The 27,175-nt window shown below is 38.4% G+C and overlaps 1 long non-coding RNA gene across 6 annotated transcripts in view; it reads left to right on the plus strand.

Annotated features, from left to right (window-relative positions):
• The first annotated feature begins 1,137 nt into the window (after positions 1 to 1,137).
• The window catches only part of LOC123478661 (uncharacterized), a 61,759-nt gene continuing 35,721 nt past the window's right edge, over positions 1,138 to 27,175 (plus strand). For 4 of the 6 annotated variants that reach the window (XR_008425770.2, XR_008425774.2, XR_008425772.2 and 1 more), the window contains exon 1: positions 1,154 to 1,213. This is a non-coding gene — a long non-coding RNA (uncharacterized lncRNA). Of the gene's footprint in view, positions 1,214 to 27,175 lie in introns of all 6 variants that reach the window. The other 2 variants (XR_008425773.1, XR_008425775.1) reach the window with 2 other exon arrangements.

Genomic DNA, 27,175 nt, shown 5'->3' on the forward strand with positions numbered 1-27,175 from the left:
TCATGTGCCTCAATGCTTGGGGGTGGGGGGAACCCCTTAAGTCACGTCACACTGTGACATAAGCAATAAGTAAATATTCATTTTGCTAAGCCCATATTATTTTGGGGTTTATTTGTTATTGCAGTTAACATTACTCTGAACAATGTACCTATCCATCCTTCAGGGTTAATATTCAGTATTACCTGCCTCAAGAGATCTTTTTCTAAAGCTGTAACCACCTAAACATTCATTCCTGCCTACATCTAATACTTAGATTCGAGTCACTTTGCTTCATATCTGACTGTTTGAAGGATGACATTTTAGATTCATAATTAAATTTTAAGCTCCTGGGAAATTTTCTTTAATGTCTACTAAGTATTTTACATTACCTACATATGGTCTATTAGGTGGATAACAGAGACAGGAAGGAAGGAAGGAAAGGGGGGAGGGAGGGAAGAAGGGAGGAAGGGAGGAAGAAGAAGAGGAGGACCTAATTATTTGACAGTGGGCACCAATTCATTGACATTGATTAATTGAGCAGTCCAAGGTAAATGATTACTGTTGGCTTAGCAAAATGCATGGAAAATAGAAAGCAGAGGGGCAAATACCTGAAGGCAGGACGTAGGATGGGAAATGTGCAAGAAATAAATTTTGAATTTGCAAGAAATTTTGGTAATCTCTTTTCAGGGAAAATGGGTTCAGTGAATATTTATTGAATGCCAAGTCTTGCAATAGGATATTTGCCTGCATTAATCCTCACCACAATTCCATAAATTAGGTTTTATTATATAATTGAATGGGTGAGAAAAATGCAGTTGTAATGTTCCAGAGACTTATCCAAGGTCACACAGCTAGTACATGGCAAAACCTCTTCGTGAGACCAAATCAGGCTCTCACTTATTCAACAAATATTTATTCAACACACATGCTAGATGTCAGGCACCTTTCTAGGCAAAAAGAACCAGATAGGCAAAACCTTTGCTCTTGTGATGCTTGCATTGTAGGAGAAAGAGGTATAAAATAAATGAATGCATTTTTATAACATTGTGATATGTTGTTAACTGCTATGATAAAAATAAAGTTTGGAAGGGAATAGGTAGTGGGAGGAAATGGGGGAGTGGTGGCTACAGCTTTAAATACAATTGTCAGGGAAGACTTGAGAAAGTAAAATTTGAGTAACTTGCTTGTGTTGATGAAGGAGTGAGCTGTATGGACACCAGAAAAGGCAAAAATGGTAAGGTGGGATTCTACCCCAACTGAAGAATAATGAAGAGATGAGTGTGGTTGGAGTGAAGTGGGAAAGGGGGAGAAAAAAAAGGGGGGAGATGATGAGGTCATAGAGATAATGCAAGGTTAGCCCATGCTAAGGCATGTAGGATTTTACTGAGTTCTGAAGTCATTAGTCGATCTTGAACAAAGAATAACATGTCTGACTCAAATATTAGAAGAATCACTTCGGCTCTGGTGTTGAGATTAAATTTCACAGAGGAAAGGCCAGAAGGAGAAAAACAGAAGGCTATGACAGTAATCCAGGTGAGATATAATGGGAGCTTGGACAAGCCTGGTTGTTGCTTTCTGTATATAATTTGAGTGTTGGAGCTTATAAGATTTGCTGATGGATTTGTTATAATATGTGAGAAAAAGGTATACAAATGGCTCCAAGATTTTTGGATTGAACAGTTGGAAGTATGGAGTTTCTATGTATTTGAGACAGAAAGAATGAAGAAAGAGCAGGTTTTGATGAGAAGAGTAAGGTTTTGATGGGTTTGGGTATCAGAGATTTGTTATTCCCGTTGGGTATCTAAGTAGAGCCATTAAGTAGGAGATGGATGTGTGATTCTGGAGATCAAGGAGAAGTTTAGAGTAAAGATATAAATTTGGACTTTCCAGCAGATATATGGTCCTTAAAGCCATGAGCCTGATTAAAGATATGAGTGTAAATAAAGAGTAGATGTTGGATTTCAGTATAAATAGAGAACAATGGCGGTGGAAAATTGAGCCCCGGGCATTTGCAACCTTAGAGTTTGTGGAGATAAGGAGAAAGACTGAGAAGGGATCAATGAGGTAAGACAATAACCAGAGAATCATACTCTCCCTGAAGCTAAGTGAGGAGCATATATCAAGGAAAATAATGTGATGACCTGACCCAAATGCATATCAGAGTCAAATAAGATGAGAAGTGAGTATTAGCCATTGGATTTAATAACATGGATGTCATGTTGGCATTTCAATAGCAATTTGATTGGTGTTGATGTAGGAGATGATATAAAGAGAAAAATCAAAGAGTAAGTATAAGTATTTTGAGTTTTACTACAAAGGGCTGTGAAAAAAAGGGGGTGCAAAAGTTAGAGGGGCATGTGATCTCAAGGTGGCATTTTTAAGATGGGAGAAATACCATGTTTGTGTCTTGATGAACATAGTCCCAACCTGGCTGGTATGGCTTAGTGCATTGAGTGCTGGCCTGCAAACCAAGGGGTCGCCAGTTCAATTCCCAGTCAGGGCACATGCCTGGGTTGTGGGCCAGATCCCCATTTGGCAGCATGTGAGAGGCAACCACACATTGATGTTTCTTTCCCTCTCTTTCTCTCTCTAAAAAATAAATAAATAAAATATTTTTTAAAAGAACATGATCTAAAAGAGAGGAGGGGAAATTGATGATGTAGAGGAAAGAGCAAAGAATTGAGTATGTTCTCAAGCAAGAAAGGATAAGATCTCACCCACAAATCAGTCCTTGAGACGGGGCCCAGAGCTGCTTATCCAGACTAGCAGTACCAGGAGGGCGCAGATGCAGGAGGGAAATGGTTGTTGTGGTGGGAGCTTGGAAAGTTCTTTACTGAGTGATTCAGTTTCTCAAATAAGTAGGAAGCAAGACGATCAGCTGAGTGTGGGGATAGGTGGATACTGGAGGTTAAGGAGAGAGAAAGTGGTGTGAAGAAAACCTGTGTACATGCACAGATTGGACAGAAATTTGGACAGAACTAAGGAATGGAATTGTGCCAGGCTGTTTTTCTTTAACAAGTGTGCATTATTAGTGTCATGTAAGCTTAAAAAACAACAATAACAAGTTCTCTTACCCCCAGCCTGAGGTACTGCATCGCCTTGGAACTCAGAAATCATACATATAACATTGGGAGAAGTCCCTGGTGATCAATGGTCCCAGTTTGCCCTTGACTGAGGGCTTCCTGGGATGCCATGAGGACTAAAACCAGTGAAACAGATAATCAGTCACACCAGAAAATATTTAGATGCTTTTCTTCCTCCTTCCCAATAAATGGACAAATAACAAAATAGAATATAGAATATATTGCAGTCCTGGAAAGAAAGGCATGCTAGGAGTGGCAAACATCATTATCATTCAGGAAACATACCTTTTTTGCTGCAAAGATCCAGGGATGAAATCAACACATTTGGTTGATAATCCCCTTCACGTGTGCATGCTAGTTTGGCTTTCATTTTCATCTGCAGGGAGTCTTTAACAGCTGTTACTGTCAGGGCTTTGCACTCTATTTCCAAATGTCTAAGAACCACACAAGGGCAGGAATATACTGAGAATGAAGTTGGAGGTGCTTAAGGAAAGATAGCTCACCCGCATTGTTGCCTAGAAATTGACACCCTCCCTTTCCCTCTGCCTGTCTCTTGCTCTCCTGGTTTCTCTCCTGCCTGCACCAGGCAGAGCTACTGGAACGAACACCAGCGTGCCTGTTTGGTATGCACACCGGCAGCCAGGCCAGACAGGAGCCTCTCACTTCATTGTTCATTAGTGCTCTCTGCTAAATCATGTTTAATGTTATCTAAGGAATTTAATGGCACAGTTACTGGAAATATTACAAAGACAGAGGGGGAAAAAAAAGTCATCCCTCTTACATTTTCCAGGCCTGTCACAAGTCCACTCATCCCAACACCTGAGACCTTTCGCTAGAAAGGCTTGTTCATTTTTGTTCCTCTTGCTGAAATGAGATATGCTCGGCTTCTATCCTGAAAGAACTGAGTTTCTCATATCTCCATTTAAAGAAGGCTATCAGCCCCTTTTCAAGCACACATGTATGGTGCTACAGCCTTGGCTGAGGAAAGCCTGAGGGAAGCTTAGATGCTAAGCTTTGCCATGTGTAGAAGACACCAACAAATAAGGAACACGGGTGTCTGAGCCCTGTCCCCAAACAGTTAAATAAAAACCTCTGGTGTGGATTCTAGGCATTTCCATGTGTAAATATTCCAGCTAATGGTTTGAACATGCAGTTTGATCCAGTCTTTTCCTGTATCTCAACTTATTACTTGATACATTCATTCATTCATAATTAATGCAGTGACTCTCCTCTATGAGTCCAGCCCTATGCTCTGCCCTGTGGAAGATAGAAAAGAAGTAGAAAATGCAATTACAACCTTCAGGAGAGTTATGAATAAACAAATGAATAAAAAGTTAAAGTGCCCTACGAAAGATGAAATCGGTGTTAGTGAGACCCACCAGGAGATATTTTACGTAAGAGGTAATGTTTAACAATGTAAAAATGTAAGTCGTATAGCCAAGGGCCCCAGATCCTGGCTCTACCATACCTAGCTCTGTAAACCTAGGCAAGTCATTATCTTCTTCGAACATTTCCCCCTTATTTACACAACGTTCTCCAAAGTTTATAAAGGTCGGCTTAGATAATGCACGAGAACACACTTTTGTAAACATTCAAGTGTTACAAGATGTTTTCATCATTATTGATTGAATAGTTAAATAGGATCATGGTTCATGTCATCTGTCCCCAACCCAGTTTTTCAAATTTATGCTCAAGTTTCTGGCTTCAAAACCTAGGATCTTTCATTTACTTATGTGTTCATCTATAGCTAGACTGCCTAATCTACTCCGCATTCCTGAAACCTGCCATATTTATTCTCATAATCACATTTTTACTGATGCCATTTCTTCCTGGGATTGTCTCTTATTCCCACCTCCCTAATTCTTACTCAACTTTTCCAACTCACTTTACTAGAACACCAAGTATTTTCTAATTAGGCTCACTCACAGTGATCTCTCCCTCCTGGGAACTTGCGGCCAGTAATATATATTGTATCATAATATGCTTCGATTGTTTTATTTTTCACGTTTGTATTTTATTTCAGAAACTAATTTGTAAATCCTTGAAGAACAAATATCTTGGGTTACATTGCTTTGCTCATTTACAAAGACTTGTAACAAACTGACTTGTATCAATACATACTTAAAGAATGCAAAGAAAAAAAATGAAAGGAGGAAGGAAGGGAGGGAGGGAGGGAAGGAGGAAGGATGGAGGGAAGGAGGGAAGGGGAAAAGGAGCATTGAAAAAAAGAATTACTTTTCTTCTCCTTGTCTGTCGGAAACTGCCCTGCCTGGTTTCAGAAGCTGTAAACCCCCATGGCTAAGGCTGAGTCAGAGACCTTGAAACCATAAAACACTAAGGAGACAAAGCTTATCTACCTGGCAGGGGCGCCACCTCTGCCCAATTTACTTTACCCTGCTTGGCCCTGAGCCTGACCAGTTAGCCAATGACGGGTAAGATTCCTCAAGGGAGGGATGACCTAAGACAGGCATGGTCACGAAGAGGCCCACAGGGAAGGACTTGGGGGGTTATAGAAAAAGGGGGTGATGGACCCTCTCCCCTCGGCTTTGACATAGCCTGAGTCCTCATTCTGTCTGCAAGAAGTCTCCTAATCTCTTGGCTGCCTTACTTCCCCTGCCTGACTTAAGACTGAAACAATGCCAGAGGTGGGTGCAGCCCTGTGCTGGAAAGGGCAGATTCCCCAGGGTGATCAGGCCTAAGATAGAATGCATAAAACCCTGTGAAACCTGCTTTGCTAAGAATGTCCTCAATTTTCTGATAAGGGTCCAAGCATGAAATGAGTTTGTTTCCCGAAGTTTTATAGCCCTTTAGCTAAATGACCCTGACTCAGAATAAGCCTCAGAGTTCTTTGTTTGTTATCTATTGTTTGATCCTTACTGCCTGACAATGATTGATGAGCTTTATCTGTATTCCTGTGCAAAATGAACCGAATAAAAGCCCATTGAGGAAAAGGCTCTTGGTCTTTCTCCTTTGAGAGATCGGCCACCTTTCCTTCCCAAGCAGATCATGTCTTGGTAGACTTATTCTCATCCGTGGTGGCTGGGGCGGGGGGGGGGGGGGGGGGGGGCTCTGGGAGGAGCCCCCCCAACACCTGTTCTGAGATTTCTAAATTCTTAGCTCTTGATGTAGTTGCTTTACCATCCACAGTTTTAGGCAGTGAACTCAGAAACAGGAATGGCTACATGCTGCCCTACACATACAAGAATAGCATCTTGCTCTAAAAGTATTTCCCAGTTCTTTCCCCATCTGAACCCTGCTTCCTGCAGTTTGATATTTTAATCTTCAGTTGTGCGCTGGCTAAACAAGGCTTATTTCTTCTACCTCTGCTCCTCTCCCTTATTTTGAGAATGTGTGTCACGATCTCCCCATTAGGCAAATGGTCCCTGGGACCAGGACATGTGCTCAACTGGATATAATGTCCCCCTCTAGGTCACATTCCGAGACCCTGTAATTTTCTGCCTAAGTGTCCTCAAGCCTATATCCAGGGTCTTGTGTGCCTCTTCCCAGGTTCTATCTTTCCAAGAGTGAACTGCACTCTTAGTGTGCACCTGTATAGGAATGCCCAAAAGGCAGTGGTTTGTGGGCCATGTGAGCAGAACTGGGACATAAAAGTTGGGATGTCCACATGCATTGTGTAAAGCACAGGAAACAGAAAGAGAGCTGGGTGGACCAAAGGCTAGAAGTCTATACAACAGTGCTCCAGGCTCTGGAGGTCCAAGCAAACGAAATTCAAATCTGGCTTCCAGGTATTTAAGTGAAGGTAGGAGGTTAAGAACATATTTTATGTAAGACTTTATTATCTAGATATGAGACTTCCTAAATCCTTAGAAATCAAGGAATGTCTATTTATACTTTTGCCAAAGGCCCCAGAAATTAAGGAGAAACCTAAACTTAAGAATGGTCTTTTTAAAACCCCTTCCACCCTTCACTTTTTCTCAAATTTGAAATCAACCTTAGTGAAATATCACTTACCAACTATGAAATGCATCAGTTGAAAGTGTACAATTCAGCAAATTTTGACAAATACACAAACCCATGTAATTATTATGCATAGGTTTGAATGAAGACATTGAAATGAAGACACCACATTGCCCCATCCCCTGAAATTTCACTATGCATTTTTGTTGTCAATTCTTGACCCAGAAACCCACTGATTTGTTTTGTGTCACTATAGATGTATTCTGTCTGTTCAAAAATTTCATCTAAATTGAACCACACGGTATTTATCCTTTCATATATGTCTCCTCTCACTCAGCACAACGTGCTGAGATTCACCCATGTTGTTTCATGTTTAGTAGTTCATCCCTTTTATTACTGCTTGGTATGCCATTGAATAAGCATACCAAAATTTGTCTATTCACTTGTTGATTTTTAGCATTTGTCTAAATGCTAAAGTAAATTATAAGTAATATACTCTATTATAAGTAAAGCTGCTATGGATATTGTTTTACAAGTCCTTGTATGAATAAATGTTTCCATCTCTTTTGAAAGAAAGCCTAGTAGTACAATTACTGAGTTACATAAGTATATATTTAGCTTTATTAAAAAGTGTTAAGTATTTTCCAAAGTGGTCCTGCCACTTTATTCTCCCACAAATAATATGTGGGAGTTCAGTTGCTCTACATTCTTGTCAAAACATGATGTTGTCGCCCTGGCCAGGGAGCTTGGTTGGAGCACCATCCCGATACACCAAGGTTGCGAGTTCAATCCCCAGTTAGGGCATATATGAGAATCAACCAATGAGGGCATAAATAAGTAGAACAACAAATCAATCTCTCTCTCTCTCTCATTTCTTCTTTCTCTAAAAATCAATAAACAAAAATTTTTAAAATGTGGTATCATTGTTAGTCTTTTTTATCTTTAATAGGTATATGGTGGTTTAACTCTATATTTGACTGATGTCAAATGATGCTGAGCATCTTCTCATGTATTTAATGGCATGACCATAACTTCCTTTGTGAAGTGTTTGTTCAAATATTTTGCCTATTTTTACAACTGCTTTTTTTTTTTACTACTAAGTTGTAAGAGTTTTTAAATTCTTTTTTTAGATACAAGTCTTTTTCCAATGTATGGCCTATAAATATATTTTCTCATTGTGAGGCTTATCTTTTAATTTTATCAAAGGTGTCTCAAAAAGCAAAAGTTTAAAATGCTGATGAAGTGTAACTTACTATTTTTATGTATGTTTCGAGATTTCTGTGACTTGTCTATAAAGAATATTTGCCTACCCCAAAGTTACAAATATTTTTGCTTGCATTGTTCTAGAAGTTTTATAGTTTTAGTATTTATATTTAAGTCTATAATCCATTTTGAATCAGTTTTTGTGAATGGTGTGAAGTAAGGGTTGAGGCCTGTTGGTTTTGTTTGTTTTTTTCCTGGAGGTGTATCTACTTGCTCCAAGACTGCTTGTTGAAAACATTCATTTTACTGGTCTGTGTCCCTGTATTTACATTAATATCATCCCACTCAGTTACTGCAGATTTACAGTGAGTCTTAAAATCACACACTGTCCTGAAACTTCAATCCTTTTGAAAAATCGTTTGACTATTCTAAGGTTTTAAATAAGTATATAAATATTCAAATTAGCTTATAAATTGCTATTTTAAAAGTCTAGTGGAAACTTTAAATATAATTGAATTGAACTATAGGTCAATTTGGGGACAGTTGACATTAGAACAATATTGAGTCTTCTCTTCCATAAATATATTACTCTCTCCATTTATTAGGCCCTTTTAAATTTTTCTCAGCAATGTTTTAATTTTCCAGGGTTGAATTCTTGCACATATTTTATAAAATATATCTTTTATTTCATGTTTTTGTTGCTGTTCTAAAGAGTGTAGCCCTTTCAATTTTGTTTTTTCATTGTTCATTGTTAATATATAGAATTAACATTTATTTTTGTATGTTGATCTGGAATCCTGCAACCTTTATAAACTTGTTTATCAATTCTAGTAATGTTTTAATAAATTCCTAAGAATTTCCTGTCCATGATCATATTATTTGTGAATAAAGGCAACTTTACTTCTTTTTTTTCCAGTACGTATCCCACTTATTCAATCTTCTTGCTTTACTGCATCCATGCTTCCACTACAATGTTGAATGAAACTGGTGAGAGCATTCTTATCTCGTTCCTGTTCATAGGGAGAAAGTGTTCGGTCTTCCACCATTAAGTATGTTGCTAACTGTAGATTTTTAAAATAGATATCTTTACCAGATTAAGAAAGTTTTCTTTTATATTTGCTGAGAGACTTTTTAAAATACGTGTTATGAATAGATGTTGATTTTTTTCTAAATCTATTGAGGTACTCATATGGATTTTGTCTTTTATTCTGTTAATACAGTGAATTACATTGATTTTCAAATTTTAAACCAATCCTACCTCTCTGGCATAAATCTCATTTTGTAGGTTATATTTACTTTTATATGTTGTGGACTTAGTTGCTATTATTTTGTTAAGAATATCCATACCTGTGTTTAGGAGGGATATTATTTGTCTGTAGTTTTCTCCTGCCATGCCTTTGTCTGGCTTTGGTATAAAAATAATATTGGTCACATAGTTGAGATGGGAAGTTTTCAAATTAGTTTGTGTTGGATTAATATTATTTCTACATCGTATATTTTACTATCTTTTTCTTTTAAAATTTTATTGAATTTATTGAGGTAGGAATATATCCAAAGAAACCTAAAACACTGATTGAAAATATATATATATTTTTATGTTCACTGCAGCGTTATTTACAATATTGAAGACTTGGAAGCAGCCCAAGTGCCTGCCCATCAGTAGATGAGTGGATAAAAAGCTGTGGTACATTTACACATGGAATGTTACCCAGCTGTAAAAAAAAAAAAAGGAAATCTACCTTAGATATTTTATATGATTTACTAATTTGAGTATGGAGTATAGAAGGATTAATAACTATTAATTCAATTTCTTTAATAGATGTGGGCTTTTCATGTGTTCATTTCTTCTTGTATCAATTTTGGTAAAATAAGTCTTTCAAGAACTTTTTTATCATTTCATCTCAATTGTTTAATTGATAGACATGAAGTTTTTCTAATATTTTCTGATATCTTCCAATGAGGAAATGTTCAGGACTTACTAAGTTAAAAAATTACACCTGATAGTTTTTCTAGTGTTTGGAGAATCTGTAGTACTATTTCCTCATTCATTTATGATATTAGTGAACTGCTTTTTTAAAAAACGTTTTTTCTTGCTCATTCTAGCAAGGCATCTAATAATTTTATTACTATTTTGAAAGAACCAGCTTTGGTTTTACTAGTCATTTTCTACTTTTTGTTCTTTATTTCATTTACTTCAACTATTATTTTATTCCTTCCTTCCACTGAATTTAAGATTAATGTTGTTATTATTTTTTAGTTTTTACATGAGATTGTTGATTTTGGACTTTTTTTCTAATATAAACATTTATAGTCTTTCTCTGAGCACTACTTTAGGTGTTCTCTCAAATTCTTATGTATTATGACTTTATTAAGTTCAAAATGATTTCTAATTGCCCCTATGACTTCTTCCTTAGCACACAAGATATTCAGAATCCTGTTGTTTATTTTCCAAATGTCAGAGAATTTTTCAGAAGCACTTTTTTTGTTTTCAATTTAAGTATGTGTGATCAGAGAATTTGCTCTGAATGACTCTAATCTATTTAAATTTATCCTGACTATTATTTTTATCCTGTGCATGGTCTATCTGGCTCAATGTCTGTATGCACTTTGAAGGATACATATACTTTCACTTTGTGTATGTAAGTGTAAACTAGGTTCTGGAAGTTGGTCATAATGTTCAAATGTTCTCTACCCTTACTGACTTTCTTTTGACTTGGTCAGAGATTGCCAAGTGAAGAGTACAGAAATTTTCAGTATGCATGTCAAATTTTTCTACCACATTTAGAATTATTATTTTTCTCTTTACAGCATTGTAAAAATATCTCCTTTTGTCTGCAATAAAATTTCCTGGCATCTTTTATTCATATAGCCACTGTAGTTTCTTGTTCTTTTTAGCATAGTAAACATTTTCCTTCCCCCCCCCCCCGCCCCTGTATCTTCATATCTAAAGGGATTTTCTTATAAGCAGAATTTAGTTAGGTTTTGCTTTTCCATCCAACATGACAATCTCTGTCCTGTGCTTGAAATATTGTATGTAATATATTTATTGATTTGTCTGAGTTTAAGTTTGCCATGTTGGTATTTGTTTTCTATTTATTCTTTTTTAATTATATTTTTCTATTTTCTTATCTTTTTTAAAAGACTTTTTAAAATTTATTTTTAGAGAGAGGGGAAAGGAAAGAGAAAGAAAGGGAGAGAAGCATCTATTGGTTGCTTCTCATGTGCCCCCCAACCAGGAACAAACCAAGAATGAAACCGGTGACCTTTCGTTTTGCAGGATGATGCCCAACCAATTGAGTCACACTGGTCACGGCAGCCTCTTTCCTTGTCTTTGCTCCTTTTTTATTACAAAATATTTTATCACACATCATAAGCATGTAATTCTGTCACATAACAATATCACACTCAAGCACACCATATGACATTTTAGGTGAAATGTTCAAATTAAAACTGTAAATTATTACACCCATATTACTATCACCCTACCAACCACACTCAAGCAGGCGTTACTTCTGCCAGACCCTGTATTTTACTTTTTTATGTGATATAAGCCCACATACATTGGTAATTTTTTATTTAAGTAGGCAATTATCTTTTAAATACGTTTTAAAAACTTAAAAACAAATTACTCATACATGAACCATTTCCAACGTTCCCCAGCCCCCTGCATAAAACCAAGTTTTCTTTGTCATTCTGTAAAAGATCTATTCATTGATCTTTTAATTTCTAGGTTGAGAAGTTAACTTTCTGAGCTTTTTGTGTGTGCTTTTGCTGTTGTCCCTTCAGCACTTGAAGGATACTTGCATTATCTTTTGGCTTTTACGTTGTTTCCGATGGGAAGTCTGCAGGTTTTTGTGTGTCCTGTTTTTCCCTATATAATGTATCCTTTTCCCCTTAGATGCTTTTTAGGTTCTTCTTTATTTTTGATTTTCAGTAATTTCATTATGCCTTCTGATGTGGTTTCTTTGGGTTTATTCTGCTTCGTTCTGTTGGGTTTCTTATGTCTGTAGATCTATCGTTTTCATCAAATTTGGAAAATAATGAAACTTGTTCATTCAAGTATATTTTATTTCCTTTCTCTTTTCTCCTTCTGATATTTCAGTGCCACATATTAGACTATTTAATAATTTTTTCATAATATGTGTTCTTTACTCCTCATTCTTTTTGTTGTTTATGCTTCATTTGGATACCTTCTATTGTTGTTTTCAAGTTTATTGACTTTTTTCTTCTGAAATGTATAATCTGAATTAACTCCCACTCAGGAATTTTTTTTTTATTATACATACTGTATTAGCTACCTCTAGACACTCACTTGATTCATTTTTATATATTTTATTTACCCCTTCATTATGTTTTATCTATCTTTAAATTCTTCAAAATATTTATAATAGCTGTTTGTTTGCTCTTTCTGTTATTTCTGGATCCGGTTCTGTTGATTGATTTTTCTCTGCACTATGAGTCACGGTTTCCTGTCCTCCCCTCTTTTTTGCATATCTGGCTATTTGTATTGGATGTTTGGCATTGTATGTATTGCATTTTGAAAAATTGACTTTTGTTGCCTTCCTTTGAAGAGTTCTGAGCATTATTGGGCAGGCAGTTACATGGAATCTTCATGATCCTTTTCAAAGCAAATATTTAAGTTCTGTTCCAAGGGGTCCAGGCTAGCTTTACCTCTGCCGAGTTCATTGCTCCTGTTAAAGGTCTTTCTGAGTTCTCTTTAATTTGGCTGACTGAAACTAGGACACATTCAGTTTGTAGCTTCCCATTTTAGTTATTTTTTCATAATATCCATTCTATGCTGAGCCTTACAAAGTCTTACCCAACAAGTATATAACAAATATTCAGCAACAAGTTCAAAGGAACTCCTACGCTGATCTCTAGAGTTCCCTCTCTGTGTAGTTCCCTCTGTTTCGCTGTTCTGCCCAACAAATGTAAGCCTTCTGATCCTCACCAAACTCTGACTGCTGTATCTTCAACTTTGCAAGACCACTGTGTTCTACATGTTTTCTTATCTCTGCATTGTAGTCAAAAAATTGCCTCCAAGTTGAAAGCCAGGTTAAGTATAGGTCTTACCTACTTGGTTTTCTTTCCTTCAGGGATCATAATTCTCTCCTGCTTTTTATCTAATGTCTGAAAGAAGTTGTTTATTTCTTTTTTTTCCCCCTAGATTTTTTATGCCAGGAGGATAAGCTCAAGACTAGGGACAACATCATGGCTGGAAATGAAAGTTACTTTACTTGATTCTTTCACACTTCTGTGGTCTGGCAGTGCCTCTCTCTTGTACTTTGGAAATCTTCTCTGTAACTTCCTCCACAATTGTGCCAGGAGATGAAATGAGACAGGGTTCACAGGTATGTAGAGAGATGAGACAGACAGAGAGAGGCATGGAGAGGGAGAAATGAAACACACTTGAATAGAGTGCTTAATAAATATTTAACTCCAAGATATAGAAAGCAGGAATCCATGTCTTTTCAGAACCCAGAACAATATTTTAGTAAGGGGGAGAGAGGCAGACCAGTTCTAGGTTAAACATCATAAAGTTTGGTGAAAGCTTAGTGATTGATTCTGTCAACTTCTGGGCTTTTCCAACACACTCTTTCCCACTTACTGTGGAACCCAGTGTTCTCCAACTCTTCTCAGCTTTCTGGCTCAAATTCTGTACCCAGTAAATGTGAAACTTCTTATGAGATGCTAATGACTCACAAAACTCAATAGGCTATTTTACTAAAAATTTCAGGATATCTAAAACCTTAAATTGAAAGAAGAAATCACTAATTGTGGGAGTGTAGGCCTCATCCATAAATATGGAAAATAAATATGGAAGGACCTGATTTCTCCCACGCCCCTTATATAGACTACAGTGTCAGCTATTCTTCCTAAATGAGGCTATAGCTGAGAAAGGGGGGACAAAAATAAGCATTCTAAGAGAAAACTAAGAAGAAAGGAAGAACACCCACTATTTCATCTCTTCGGTAACCCCACAGTCATTGCAAAGCATGGCCTAGTCTTGCTATATCCTCCACTCCTCCCTCCCCGGACCATTAGCTGGTGCCAGTGAATTATGGTCAAAGGCAGAAGCCCTCCAGCCTCTAGAGAGGAAATGACTTTAATCTCATCAGAGCCCTGGAGAGGGGACTATTAAAAGAGTTAATGAAACAAACTTCTGAATAGATGGGTCAGACCATGACAAATCAGAGTCATTTTTTTTATTTAAAAAGGAAAAAAAGAAGAAGAAAGCTGGTGATACAGACCCTGTGGCTATGATGGCCTCCAAGTCTCCCATCAAATCAATCCTAAATGCAATAGGGTCCTGATAATTTAATAAAGGATTCCAGAGGTGCTGTGGTGAATTTGGTCACAAAGGTGAAATGAAGACGTATGGTTCACAATAAGGAGTGTTCTCCCACGTTGTTATCTGAATTATAATTGGGGGGAAATGGTGCAATCAGGATACAGTTGCTGGAGTTTGAAAAGACCCCAATTAGAAAGTTCTCCTTAATGTGCAAAAATAAAAAAGAATAAAATTGAACTGCGGTTTAGCAAATAAAATAAACAGGCTGAGTAAGAAGTGAGAGAGGTATAAAAGGAAGATATTCAAGTCCAGTTGGCAATGAAAATACAAAGTGGGACCCCCTCCCAAAATGGAATTATCTTCTGGAAGCCAGGCCCCTTCTGGAGTACAGGCTTCCCCCTAGGTGAGTGTTCTAGGAACACATCTGTGTCAGTGCACCAGCTGCCGTTGTTGTGAGAGGATGTGTTCAGCTTCAGTGAATTTATTTAAGACTCTTTCAACTCATTTGCCCACTTCGTGGTAATGTACCCGCCCACACCATGCTGAGTGTTCAGCAGTTTTTGACCAAAAACAGCATGACCCCAGCGCCCCACCCTCCCTATTCACCCAATCTTGCCCCAAGCAACTTTTGTTTGTTTGTTTCCCTGGATGAAAAAAGTCCTCAAAAGGAAACGTTTTGCCCCTGTGGGAGAGGTGAAACAAAAAAATGGCAGAAGCACTAAAAGGCATCAAAATCAAGGAGTTCAAAAACTGTTTTGAGCAGTGGAAAAAACGTCTCAATAGGTATATTACATTAAATGGAGAGTACTTTGAAAGTGACTGAAGTTTAAACATGTAAGAAAAATACATAACTTTTATGAATGAATTCTGAGTTTTTTGGGGGTCCCCCCTTGTGTGTCCACAAAGTGAATTTTCTCAGTCACTCCAGAAAAAAAAAAACAGTAAAATTATCAAACTGTCATAGTTCTTACTTGCCAGAATCTCTGGGATATTTGCAGATTTTGTTTGTGTCAACAGAGATAAAAGAGGGTAAAAGGGTTTTTTTTGGGCCATGCTTATTCTGCATAGGATGCACAATTTGGAGAACAAAATTGTGACAACAGAACTAATTTTCTTTTATAATGAGCCCAAATGGAGATCTTCATGTATATCTTGGAAATAGTGATATATGTAGTCACAGGCCCCTAGATGTGGCCACTAACATAGTTAACTGGGAAGAGCTGCTCTATCTTAGCCAACTGTAGAAACCCCAGCTGTGAAAAACTGCACCTTAGAAATCCTCAGACTCCTCCTGAAGGATCCAAAGCCCTTTTGTGAGCGAATCAAGTGTTCTCCTTCCAGGAACATGAAACTGACACCTGGGCTTCTGACACTCTTAGAAACTACTGGGCTAACACCAAAATATGACAAAGTATTACCTAGAATCTCAAGTCAGCAATACCTAAATGAGGTAGAAAAGTGAGATGAAATGACATACACTGAGTAGTCGGTACCAGGCACACTGTACACTCTACCTATCGGAGACATTTTTGTTCTATGATGACTATAATTGATAATATACAGGGTCCAGCACAAATAACACCCTTTTTTATTATAAAATCTTTTACTACAAAACCATAAGCATGTAATTCTGTTACATAACAGTATCATAGGCAAGCACACCATATGCCGTTTTAGGTGACAGGTTCAAATTGCTGCCCATCTTGCGTGAGACATTCAGGAACCCTACCGACCACACACAAGCCAGCCTTCCTTCTGCCGGACGCTGTGTGCGCACGATTGCAGAACAGAGCTTGTGTCCTCACACACACACGGAAGGGTAAATATGCAAGGTGATGGAGATGTTAACTCGATTGTGGGATTCCTTTGGTAATGTGTATGTATAGCAAATCAAAAATTTTATTTGTTGATTATACCTCAATAAAGCGGAAAGAAAAGGAAGACATTTTTGAAATACCTAGCACCCATTTCCCCTTTCCAATAGTATCCTATTTTTCGTTATTGGAATACCTCTTTCTCATTGATATTGTCCAAGGGAGAAGCTACAATCGGAAACGCTCCTGATTCCTGAACAAGAAGAGGCCTCATGACCCGATCTAGACCAATTGGGTGTTTCCTCTCCGATATTTCAAATAAGATCAGAGAGTCAAAAAGTCTGACAGTGGTGAAGTTACATTCTGTTTGACTGAGTGTGATTGGACTAGAGTTTCTGTTACAAAATCATTGCTATCTCTTCTGCTTCTGAACCGAGTTTGCTTTGGTTCAACCCCATTTCCATGCCTGATTCGTCAGACTCTCATGGATATTGAAAAATTCCAATATCCTTCCAATAAATTATTTTGCTTAATTTACCCCACATTGATTTTTTGTTTTGCTTAGAATTAGAGTTCTTAACAACACACCACCTCACTTAACACATAATTTTTCTTTTTAATTTGACAAATGCTTGCCTATGTCCACTGTGCGCCAAGCACCATAAGCCAGAGTGACCGCCCACGGCCATTGATGGCACCGAGTGACGAGGGAGGCACAGAACAAGGCAGAATTACAGACATTTCCTCCTCTACTTTATGCGACTCTCCAACAATACTAGGTAGAAGACATTACTGTAAAAGGAACTGAGTTTCAGATAGGTTAAGAGACTTGTTCAAGGTGTTTCTGATTAAACCATAATTATTCTCAGCCTTCTGTGGCTATTTGGGGTGTATATACCTTCTCCCCATTAGACTCAATGAACACACAATTCTCAGATATTACAGTTACAACCATTTCACAAAGGAGAAAAGTGTGGTGAAGAAAGGTTAAGGGCCATGCCCACAGTCACCTAGCTGGTGACTCAAATCTGGGTGGGTCTGACTCTGAGTTTCAACTTTTTCATCTATCATATATCATACTGATTCCTATCTGTCATTTTCAAACGAATTGCCAAAGATCATCAATATTCCAAATGCTGATACAAGATTTTTTATGGCTGAAATTGAAGAATGGTAGTTTTGCCCATTTGGAGGAAACAATCACTTAATGGAAAGAATGTTTTCAAGTTTCCATTTTCCTTCCATAAATTTTTCTTAAATCTTCGGTGGTTTCTACTGCTTGTCTGTGAGGCAGACAACAAAACAAATGGACACGCAACAAATGAATATCAAAGGAGAGACTCAGAAACAACAGACCATGCTTCTTTAGAGAGCTTGGTTTTTACACGCTCCTGTGCTGTGACTTTATGTTGCATACTTATAATATAGTCATTTTCTGCTAGTAAACGTGCTCTTAGTTTAAAGGCTGGAATTAAACACATCCATATGTCACAGTATTATGCAAAAAATCCTGTGATCTTATAGCTGTCTGCCAAATCACCAAGTTTAAGCTTGAGACTATGACAGCAAAAACATTCTGGGTGGCATTGGCGGTGTCACCTTTAGGAAACCCAGCCTTTTGTCTATATCCAAAGCCATCAGCTTTTGAGGATAAGGACTTTGGCACTTGCCGGATTCTACAAGAATAATGTCATTTGTCAGCCTAACTGCAAGACCCAGAATCAGTTTAAGGGGCTTGAAATCTCATTTTAATTCTTGGCCTAGACACCAAGTAAAATGCCTTAGGCCGTGAGTGAGGCCAGTGTATGGTGTATTTATTGGCTGTGACTACAAATCTGGTTAACTTGATCGGAATTTATAGAAAAGGGATAAAGCAAAACCATATTTTGCCTTTGGCCATAGATGCATCAGGTTAATAAGACACAGGAGAGTAGCCTGGTCTTGAGTTGGAATAGTGGCCCAGACAGACTTTCCAGGGCTTGCTGATTAATATAATGAGAGTGGAAATTGGATCCCTGGAGCTGATTTCAGCTTCTCCTACAGGAGGATCAGCTACCACTTCCCATGCTACCATTTTCCCTCAAGTCACCTCTCTTCCAACATTTATACAGCTTTTGAAATTCTCTGTTCTCCACAAAGCCAAATCAAAATAAAATTATTTAAAATTCTTTACTTAGGACCAGCAGTGAGTGACAGAAGGGATAAGGGATACTCTAGTGATCAAAACATAGGTGATCTTGAACACAGAGCAACAAAAACCAACCAACCAACCAAACAAAAAAACACCACTTTTTCCCTAAAAGGTAACTATTTACTACCCTTCCCATCCTGAGTATAAAACTTTTACCATGTTGGTCGTGTTGTTGTGCTTTTTTTTAGCAGATGGGATATGTAGTGACGCAAATATTGCATCAGCCTGTTGACTCTGTGTGCTGATTTAATTCCACTTTGCATTGGCATCACCTTTCCAACATCTGTACAACGATAGTCTCTAACTAAAATCTCCCAGACTGCAACAGACTGGATCTCATCAATTTAGGAAAAGTACATTTTCAAATAAATATATATGTAGTGAGGCTTCAGGGAGGAGTCCAGGTATCATGTGCCCTTTGTGAGACATTCTCTTAAAGAGGCAAAGCTGCTTCTCGCCTTTCCTGGCACATAGCTATTTCAACTCCCATATGGTCTGAATGTTCCTCTACTTTCCAGGCTTATACCACCCACAGAGATTAAGAACTACTTCCGTGACATCTAGAGATGGCAGGGGAGCCCTTCCAGCCCTCACTGCCGATCTTTATTACCTCTTGTCACCAGGTAGTGCACTGGGCTCATTTTGTTTACTTCCACCCACCATTTATGTTGAGGTATACTCCTGGATCCTAAAAAGAAGAACACATTACGCCCCTGGTGAGTGATTCACACTCAACGCTGTGTTGACACATTCTATGGGAGGTATAAAATCTCTGTTGTGGTGATTTCAGCTCCATCAGCATAATTTTCCTCCACATGGTACAGGTAAATCATGGTTAAATATTGTATCATTTATCAACTGGTGCTTTGTAAGCCAGATCTCATAAAATCTCAGGAATAGATTGTGCTAGCAAAGCAACTAGCAACCAAATATGATTACCAAAATTTTCCTTCCACAAACCTGTTCCTCATATAAAAAGAAAATGCTAACAAAATTAAAAATTAGTAAGCTTTACCCCCCTCCATCAGTAGCAAAATAAAAAACTATAATAATTTTATTTAGAATAAAAATCTTTTTTAGGGGTTTTATAATAAAAGGGAAAGATTGGAATTCCTGGCTCTTCCAGGAGATGGATTGTAGTTTGCTATGAAAGCAATGCACTTCAGAAAGTATACACCCATCTTACGTCCCCCAGGCTGGAACTTAAACCCACAGGGATAGCACATTCAATGGGAAAAGTTTGTGATTAGATAAAGGGGTTCTGTGACAATCAGGAAAGTTAACCTGTAGACATTCTAGTAGGAAAATAATAGTGCCTGGGTAAAGACATTTCAAAGACAAATCTCTCTGCAATCAAACCTCATTTACTTCTCAAATGGTACCACCAATTGCTTCGCTGGGAGATGCGATCAAATCAAGAAAACGTTTTCTAAGGCCTTCAGTTTGACTTGTTCATTGCTTGGCTCTATATATTTACCATCAGGCACACAGAGAGAACAAGTCAAGAACAAAGGAAATAATGGATTCCTACCCCTAGGATCCTCTGTCAATACTTGCATATCACATACCTGATTATGAAAAGGAAGACCATAAACTTGAATACAGAGAGCAAAGGAAATGATGAGGAGAGATGACCACATGTAGAAATGGAACCGAGCCTGAATATGTTAAAGGTTTGATATGATTTTAAAAGATGAAATTAAAGAATTTTAATACCTATCACTCTGAACATTCCTTTTCTCTTAGAAATGGCAAATCAAATGTCATGGTTTCTATAAAGAAACAGTGGCTCCATTGAGATTACTGTTATTCTAACTCCTGGTGACTCAAACAAAAAAAGTGAGGGTGAATAAACAAGTTTATCATTTTGTGTGTGGAATGCCCAGCCCACATCTCCTTGTCTTTGGGGATTGCTTTAGAAAAAACAACCTACTAACAATCCCCTAAAATAGAAAGTGTTTATGCTTGTACCTTCAGAGGACATTAAAGCAAACCCTAAACTCTCTCCAACACTAGGACAAGTTCCAGGCAAAACTGGGAAGCAGTGCCCACCTACAACAAGGGGAATTTGACTATAGGTAGGATAGGGCAAGAGAAGTTACCTGAGACCAGGAGTCCAAGCAGACCCAGAAGGTCGGGTAGGCAGGAGGCCACTGCAGGAGCATGGTCAAGAATATGTTGTTTTTGGCGAATCAGAGGTGAGAGTCTAGAAAGAAGGTTCCCCAAAGAGGTGATTAATGTGAGGCATGGAAGGAGAAAGTAAGTAGGGAGGAAATAATTGGGTATTTCAGTAAAGATGTGGAAAGTAAATCATAAAATTCCAAGCAGACTTGGAATCTGCACTAGGGTGGAGGAAGAGAATATAGAGAAAGCACAGGCACTTCCTCTGTGGACCGGGATCACCAAGAAATCTGGTGGTACAGAGCACAAGCGCACTGTTTTGGGAACAAGGAGAACCCAGTGACCGGTTTCTTGGACCACCAGAAATCACTGATGCCAACTCCAAAGCAACTGAGGGAAGGTGGTTCACGCCACCTGCCTAAAGCCAGAATTTGTGTCAGATGAACCTGCAGGGGAGAATACGTAAGGTGCTATTATCAGAATTAGAGAGAGAACTTTTGGAAATCCAGCAGGCCAATCCAGGACTCCTTCGGCAGCCACAAGGGAAAGAGCACTGGTTTTAGCATCACAAGGCTTAGTGTGAATGTCAGCTCTATTGCAGGCTGGCCATCAGCACACTAGTAAGGAGTGCAGGATCTGAAATTCCACTGTGTGCACCCAAAGCCAGTTCTGATGAACTGAGTAAGTTTCTTAACCTCTTTTTGCCTCAGTTTTCTCATCTATAACATGGGCGATGATTATAGTGTTTTCTCAACAGACACTGGGAAGATCAAATGAGTCCACTCATGTAAACACTTAGATGTGCGTCTGAATCTCAGTGCGGTCACCGTTAATCACCATCATTATGAAGCCCTAAGCAAGGTGCTTGGGTTCTGCTCATCTCTGTGTTTTCACCTGAGAATAGGCACAACAGTGTTCATCTCCCAGAATGATTATAGATATTTAAATGAAATAAAGTGCAGAGAAACCACATCATGTTTGCCACAGAATAGGTGTGTCAGTTAAGAGGGGTTTGTATCCTAATACCAGAACACGCTCTGAACAATGACAAACGTATAAAGAATGCATTTTTGTCACAGAGACTATTTTTGTCAATAGGCCAGAGTTTGCCATGTTCTTCACATTTAGTCAGAGGTTTCATGAAGTCTGAGCTCTAAGTCAGCATTTCTGCAATTGCTTTGACTGTCCCAGTCCTTAATTAAGACAAGAAAGGGGAAGGGACGCTGCAAACTGTAAACAAAGCAAAACTATGTGCATGGACAAGGTTGCCAGATAAAATACGGGAAGCCCGTTAAATTTATATTGCTGATAAACAATGATGAAATTGTTAGAGTAAGTATTTCCTAAGCAATAGTTAAGACTTACTTATACGAAATATTTGCATTTTTCCTGAAATTCAAATTTAACTGGGCATGCTATATTTTATCTGCTTAATCTGGTAGTCTTATGCCAGTAACTCCTAGCCAATTACTGGTACAACTGCACTGGCTAGACTCTGTTACATTGTAATCATTAGCTGTAAAGAAGACTCGAAAAGTATTTGATTTGTTTTCATTCTTTACAGTTGGTAAAGGACAAAGGGAGTAGGGAATAATCCTATGCTGGTCAAGTAACATGACGTACCTCAGCAGGTGTTTCATAAATGCCCATTTCCTCCTCTGACTCTCCTCTTAAGGGCTTGATTGTGTCTTTACACAGAAGAAGGTGCATAACCAGACTCCCCACCCTAGAGTATCATATAGTTAATGTCAACACATGAAATTAGCCATGTTCTACTTTTAAAAAAGGGATCTGAAGCTTAATTGGAAAACCCAGGGATTGACTACAATGATACACAGTGATTTTTAGCCATTTAATTATACCTCTGCTAACAGGCCTCCCTGACCCACAAGAAATTTTTTTTGTTTTTTCATAGGTGAAAGTAGGGTTGGACAGAGATGAAGTGAATGAGGCACTTGGGGAGCAAACTTTAAGGAGACACTCTTGCTCACTCACTTTTGTGCAATCTCCTTAAATTATGCGTCCTCGGTGTCTCACTTGCCTCACCCTCGCCTACGTGAAACATAACTACTCCTTTGCTTAAGAGAAAGGACAAGCCATTCATTATTGTTAGTCCCTAACTCCAATACTGCCACAGAATAGGAGTCTTCCACTATGGTGGCTATCTCTGTAGAACGAGCTTTGGGTGACTTATGTTACCTAGTTTAGTTTAGGGAGGCTAGGCTTTCCGTGCACGCCGGGGGTGTTCTTTACCCCACTCTCTGCCCAATGCACAGGAAGATATACGTATAGACATATAGATATAGATAGGGATATAGATACATACAGAAATAGTCCGGCAGAAGTAACACCTGCGTCAGTGTGGTTGGTAGGGTGATAATAAAGGTGTAATAATTTATAGTTTTAATTTGAGCATTTCACCTAAAATGTCATATGATGTGCTTGAGTGTGATATTGTTATCTTACAGACTTACATGCTTATCATTGGCATAAAAGATTTAGTAATAAAAAGGGGGCATTATTTGTGCCAGAATATATATGTGTGTGTGTGTGTGTGTGTGTGTACACAAACATATATGTGTGTGAATATACACACACACATATGTATTTATATATATAGCACTTGAGCTTCCACCGCTCAGGGAATAACTCTGTGCAGGACCCATCAGAGGACTCCAGGACCTGGTTAAAACACTTCTCTATCTAGGCAGCCTCTTTCTACCAGATAAGAGTACAGCCTCAAGGTTCTGATAGGATTTGACTCTTTTTTTATGTGCTACAAAGCATTGTAAAATTATTATTTCTGTAAAAAAATTCATTGTATTTTCTTCCTCTCTTCTCACCCTCCACTTTTCCTTTTCTGCAATCATTATGAAGAAGGTGGTAACAGGATTAACTGACAGCATATCCCCCACCACCACCCTCACCCCAAATCAAGGGAGAAATTTGGAGGTCACAAAGCAGTGTCTTAGGATAGTACATTCCACCACAGGCAGCTTAGACAGAGGCATTCTTAGCTAATGCAGAGACCGTATGAAATGGCAATGCGTTTAAGAAAGAGGCAGTATGCTACTTCAGCAAAATACAGATGGTGTTTATTATCTTACGAAAAGCAGAAGTAGTTCAATAGAAAGAGTATATGCATCTTATGTGAGATGAGACTTAGAAGAGATTGTAGAAGAAAATTTACATTTCTGGTGCTGAAGAGTGTCTGCCTTTAAGTTATTCTGGATACATTTAGCCATTGCTATTTCTGGTGGAAGACCAAATTTAGGTTGAAAGAAACACCATCTTCCTCACTTATCCCATGAGAACAAAAGTCACTGCTTCTTTTTCTGATATCAAGAAGAGACCTGGAAGAAAACAATCCCAGTTCCCAACAATGTATATGGATAAGACCTTCAACCACTGAATATTAGTAAAGCCTTCTGGAAAGGTCTATAGATTGAGGCAAATACATGTGGTTGGCAGTTAGAGAAAAAGGCATATGCACCTGGGACAGTTCCCCAAGGCCTGGACTGTGTGGCTTCTTATGTGGCAGGTAAGAATTTGTTAGCAAAATGCAGTTACAGTTGGCCATCCTCTGAGTCAACTTCCTTAGAACACTTACTTGGACCTTTTGTAAACAGGTCAGTCTAAACTCTAACTGGAGTCCAGCATGCATTTAATTTTGGATGATGTATAAGGTGATACCCCCCCAAAAGGGGTAAGTTCTGCTTTCTGTCCTTGATGCCCACTATTCTGAAACAATGACAGCCAGATGACTTCCCAGTGTGATAAACTATGGGCTGCTTTCCCTGGCCTCCCCCCACAGAGCAAGTGTCATTTTTGTGCAAGGAAGAAGGGAGGAGCCTGACTACATGCATTACTCTGCTAACTGAGGCATGGGGGGAAGGAGAGAGACTATATAGTGGTGGGCTTATGGAGAAAATACCCTGAAAGCCATCAGAGCCAAAACAGAAAACAGAATCTAATGGTAGATAGGTCAACTTTGATTAACAGGCAGCAAACCGAGAGCTGGGAGAAGGCAAACCTACACCCTGTCATTTGAGATCAAATATTTTTGCCTTCTCTATTTCAACATCGTATCTTTCTGTATCCCTGGCAAATAAAAATAATGTTTGGATAAGAAATAGATTTACAAACAAACCATCTTTCTGTTTGGATACATGCTCACACAAAGGAAAGGTTTTGTTATTTTACAAAAATCTTACCCAGAAAATGCATACAAATGATCACAGCTGTCATGAACACAACTTAGAGAAAATGCAGATGGTATAAAATAATAATTCACAAATGGCTAATAGAATTTTAATAGCTACAAGAAAGGAGAGAAAATGAAAGCACTGAATCTACTTCGGATGTGAAGAGAATGAAATGGTCCCAGGAAGAGTCTAAAGCAGAGCAACCCTTGATTCTCCCCATGTTTAGAAGCGGCACTCCCGGTGCATTGATTTATGTGAGGATTAGGCAGCAATCACAGTCTCTAGACTAGCCTGGAAGGCATGTGCATAAAGTATGATATTTGCAATATGCAAATGTCATGTATGATGAATGAAATGCTCAGTATGTCTTGAGGACACACAGATGCTAACCAGCCACTGCTTCCATGCTGCAAATTGTAAAGGAACTTGGAGTAAAAGTATTCTTTTATAGCTAATCGATTTTTTTAATAACTTGGTCTTTGGGTCTAAGTACCAGTTACTAACGTGTAATGTGTAAGTCATTCTACCCATGTTAGCTTTGGGGGACTTGAGATATTTCTTAACGGTAATAACCGTCAGAACTGGGGATTATGTAAAAGAAAGCTGAGTCAACCTACCTACATATAGCACATGGAAGACAATGTCACCAGGTCAAATGAAGATTAAAGAATTGACACCAGGAGTTAAGTCCAACAGTAAAAGTTAAAAAACTATTCTACAGTGCAGAGAATGAACAGGTCACAAGTGTCCCCAGCCAAAGTCCAGAATGAGTCATAATAGTTGTTAAAAAGAAACAAAAAAAATAAAAAGATAGAGAGCCCATAAAGACAAAGATCAACGTATAGATGATTAGATGTTAACAAATACTGAAAGAAGACAGGTTTAAGAGCAACAATCCACTCTCTAGGGAGATGTTATGTCAGTGTGGAAAGGAGAAAAGAAGATGGAATCAGTCAGTGCAGACCTAGGAATCCAAAGTAAGACCAGGAGCAATACTGATTCAGGGTCGAACTAAAGGCAGCCGCTTGACCTAGGAATTATTTCTCTTCCTCTGCTAGAAGGGATCTTACAGTCTTTAGACTCTAACAGTGGGCTGGTTCCAACTATACAAAATGAAGAGACATAGCCTACAGATTCCGGCTGATCATCCACATAGCACCTATGTGTAACACATTTTAGAGGCTCCAAATGGCTTGCTGATATGCATTCTGAGTCTTCTGTGTGTGAGAGTATCTTTCTTACTATCGCATGTTGCCTTTATCCTTTATGTTCCTCCTTGGACTAGAATCAAATGTTCAGCTCTGGAAGACTGCCTGAAACTGAAAGCAGGAGTCATGGAGAGCGGGGAAGTTTCTGAAGCGTGGGGATAACTAAGAGACTTTCTGTAGAGCAACAGTAGAATCTGAAAGGGTGTCTTGGGCATGGAGAGCCAGGGCGTGTGGCAGCAGTGGGGGCTCTGGCCCTGCACAGTCCCCATCCAGCAGCACAATAGCAACATGGGACTATGAAGCTCTTGTGAGTCCAAATCGAGATGCACTGTAAGTTTGCAATAAAGACCACATTTCAAAGGCTTAGCATACATAATAAGAATAATATAATATAATTAATATAAAATTAAAATAATATAATATCTTATTAATTATTTAATATTCACTACATACTGGAATGATAACATTTTGGAGATGTTGGGTTAAAGATAGTATTAAAATTAATTTCACCTTTTATTAATGAAGCTACTAGAAAAATTAGAACTACATATGTGGCTTGCATTCCATTTCTTTCGGACGCTGCAGCTCTAAAGGGAAAATCAGAATTTGGTGACCCATGTGAGTACTGATCCAAGTGCAGTCTGTTGGCTCACTGCAAGCCCCACACCATTACTATTGCTGAGGAGATAAGCGCGAAAGTTGAGAGAAAGAATCTGGAAAATTTTATATCAATTTGAAATGGTCATGACATCAAGGTGTGTGATGTTTTGTTTCTTATAAATATCAGGTTATGAAAACTGGGAGAAAAACTATTTTGTTCACCATGGGTAGTTTGAGAAGCACTGAGGATTTACCACGAGGCCAGGGCCAGCTTCAGTGGGTCAGAGAAAGCTATCAGGTTTTAGAACTCAGAGGTCTGCTAAGTGTGCTCCTGGGGAAGTTTGCCTCTGAGGCCACACAAAGAAGGAGATAGGTACCAGTTTCCCATCATTTCCAGAGACTGCCAGGTCTGAACCTCTGGATGGAGTTCTAAAATCACTGCAGGACTAGGGAGTCTCAGAAGGCATAGTTAGTGAGGGTGATGGGTACCAAACTTAGAAAATATGGGATCCAGATAGTCCTAAACAAGTCAACACCTGCTTTTCAAGACAGAATCTCAAA

The sequence above is a fragment of the Desmodus rotundus genome, chromosome 12, assembly GCF_022682495.2.
Source record: "Desmodus rotundus isolate HL8 chromosome 12, HLdesRot8A.1, whole genome shotgun sequence".
In the NCBI taxonomy this organism is placed as follows: Eukaryota; Metazoa; Chordata; class Mammalia; order Chiroptera; family Phyllostomidae; genus Desmodus; species Desmodus rotundus.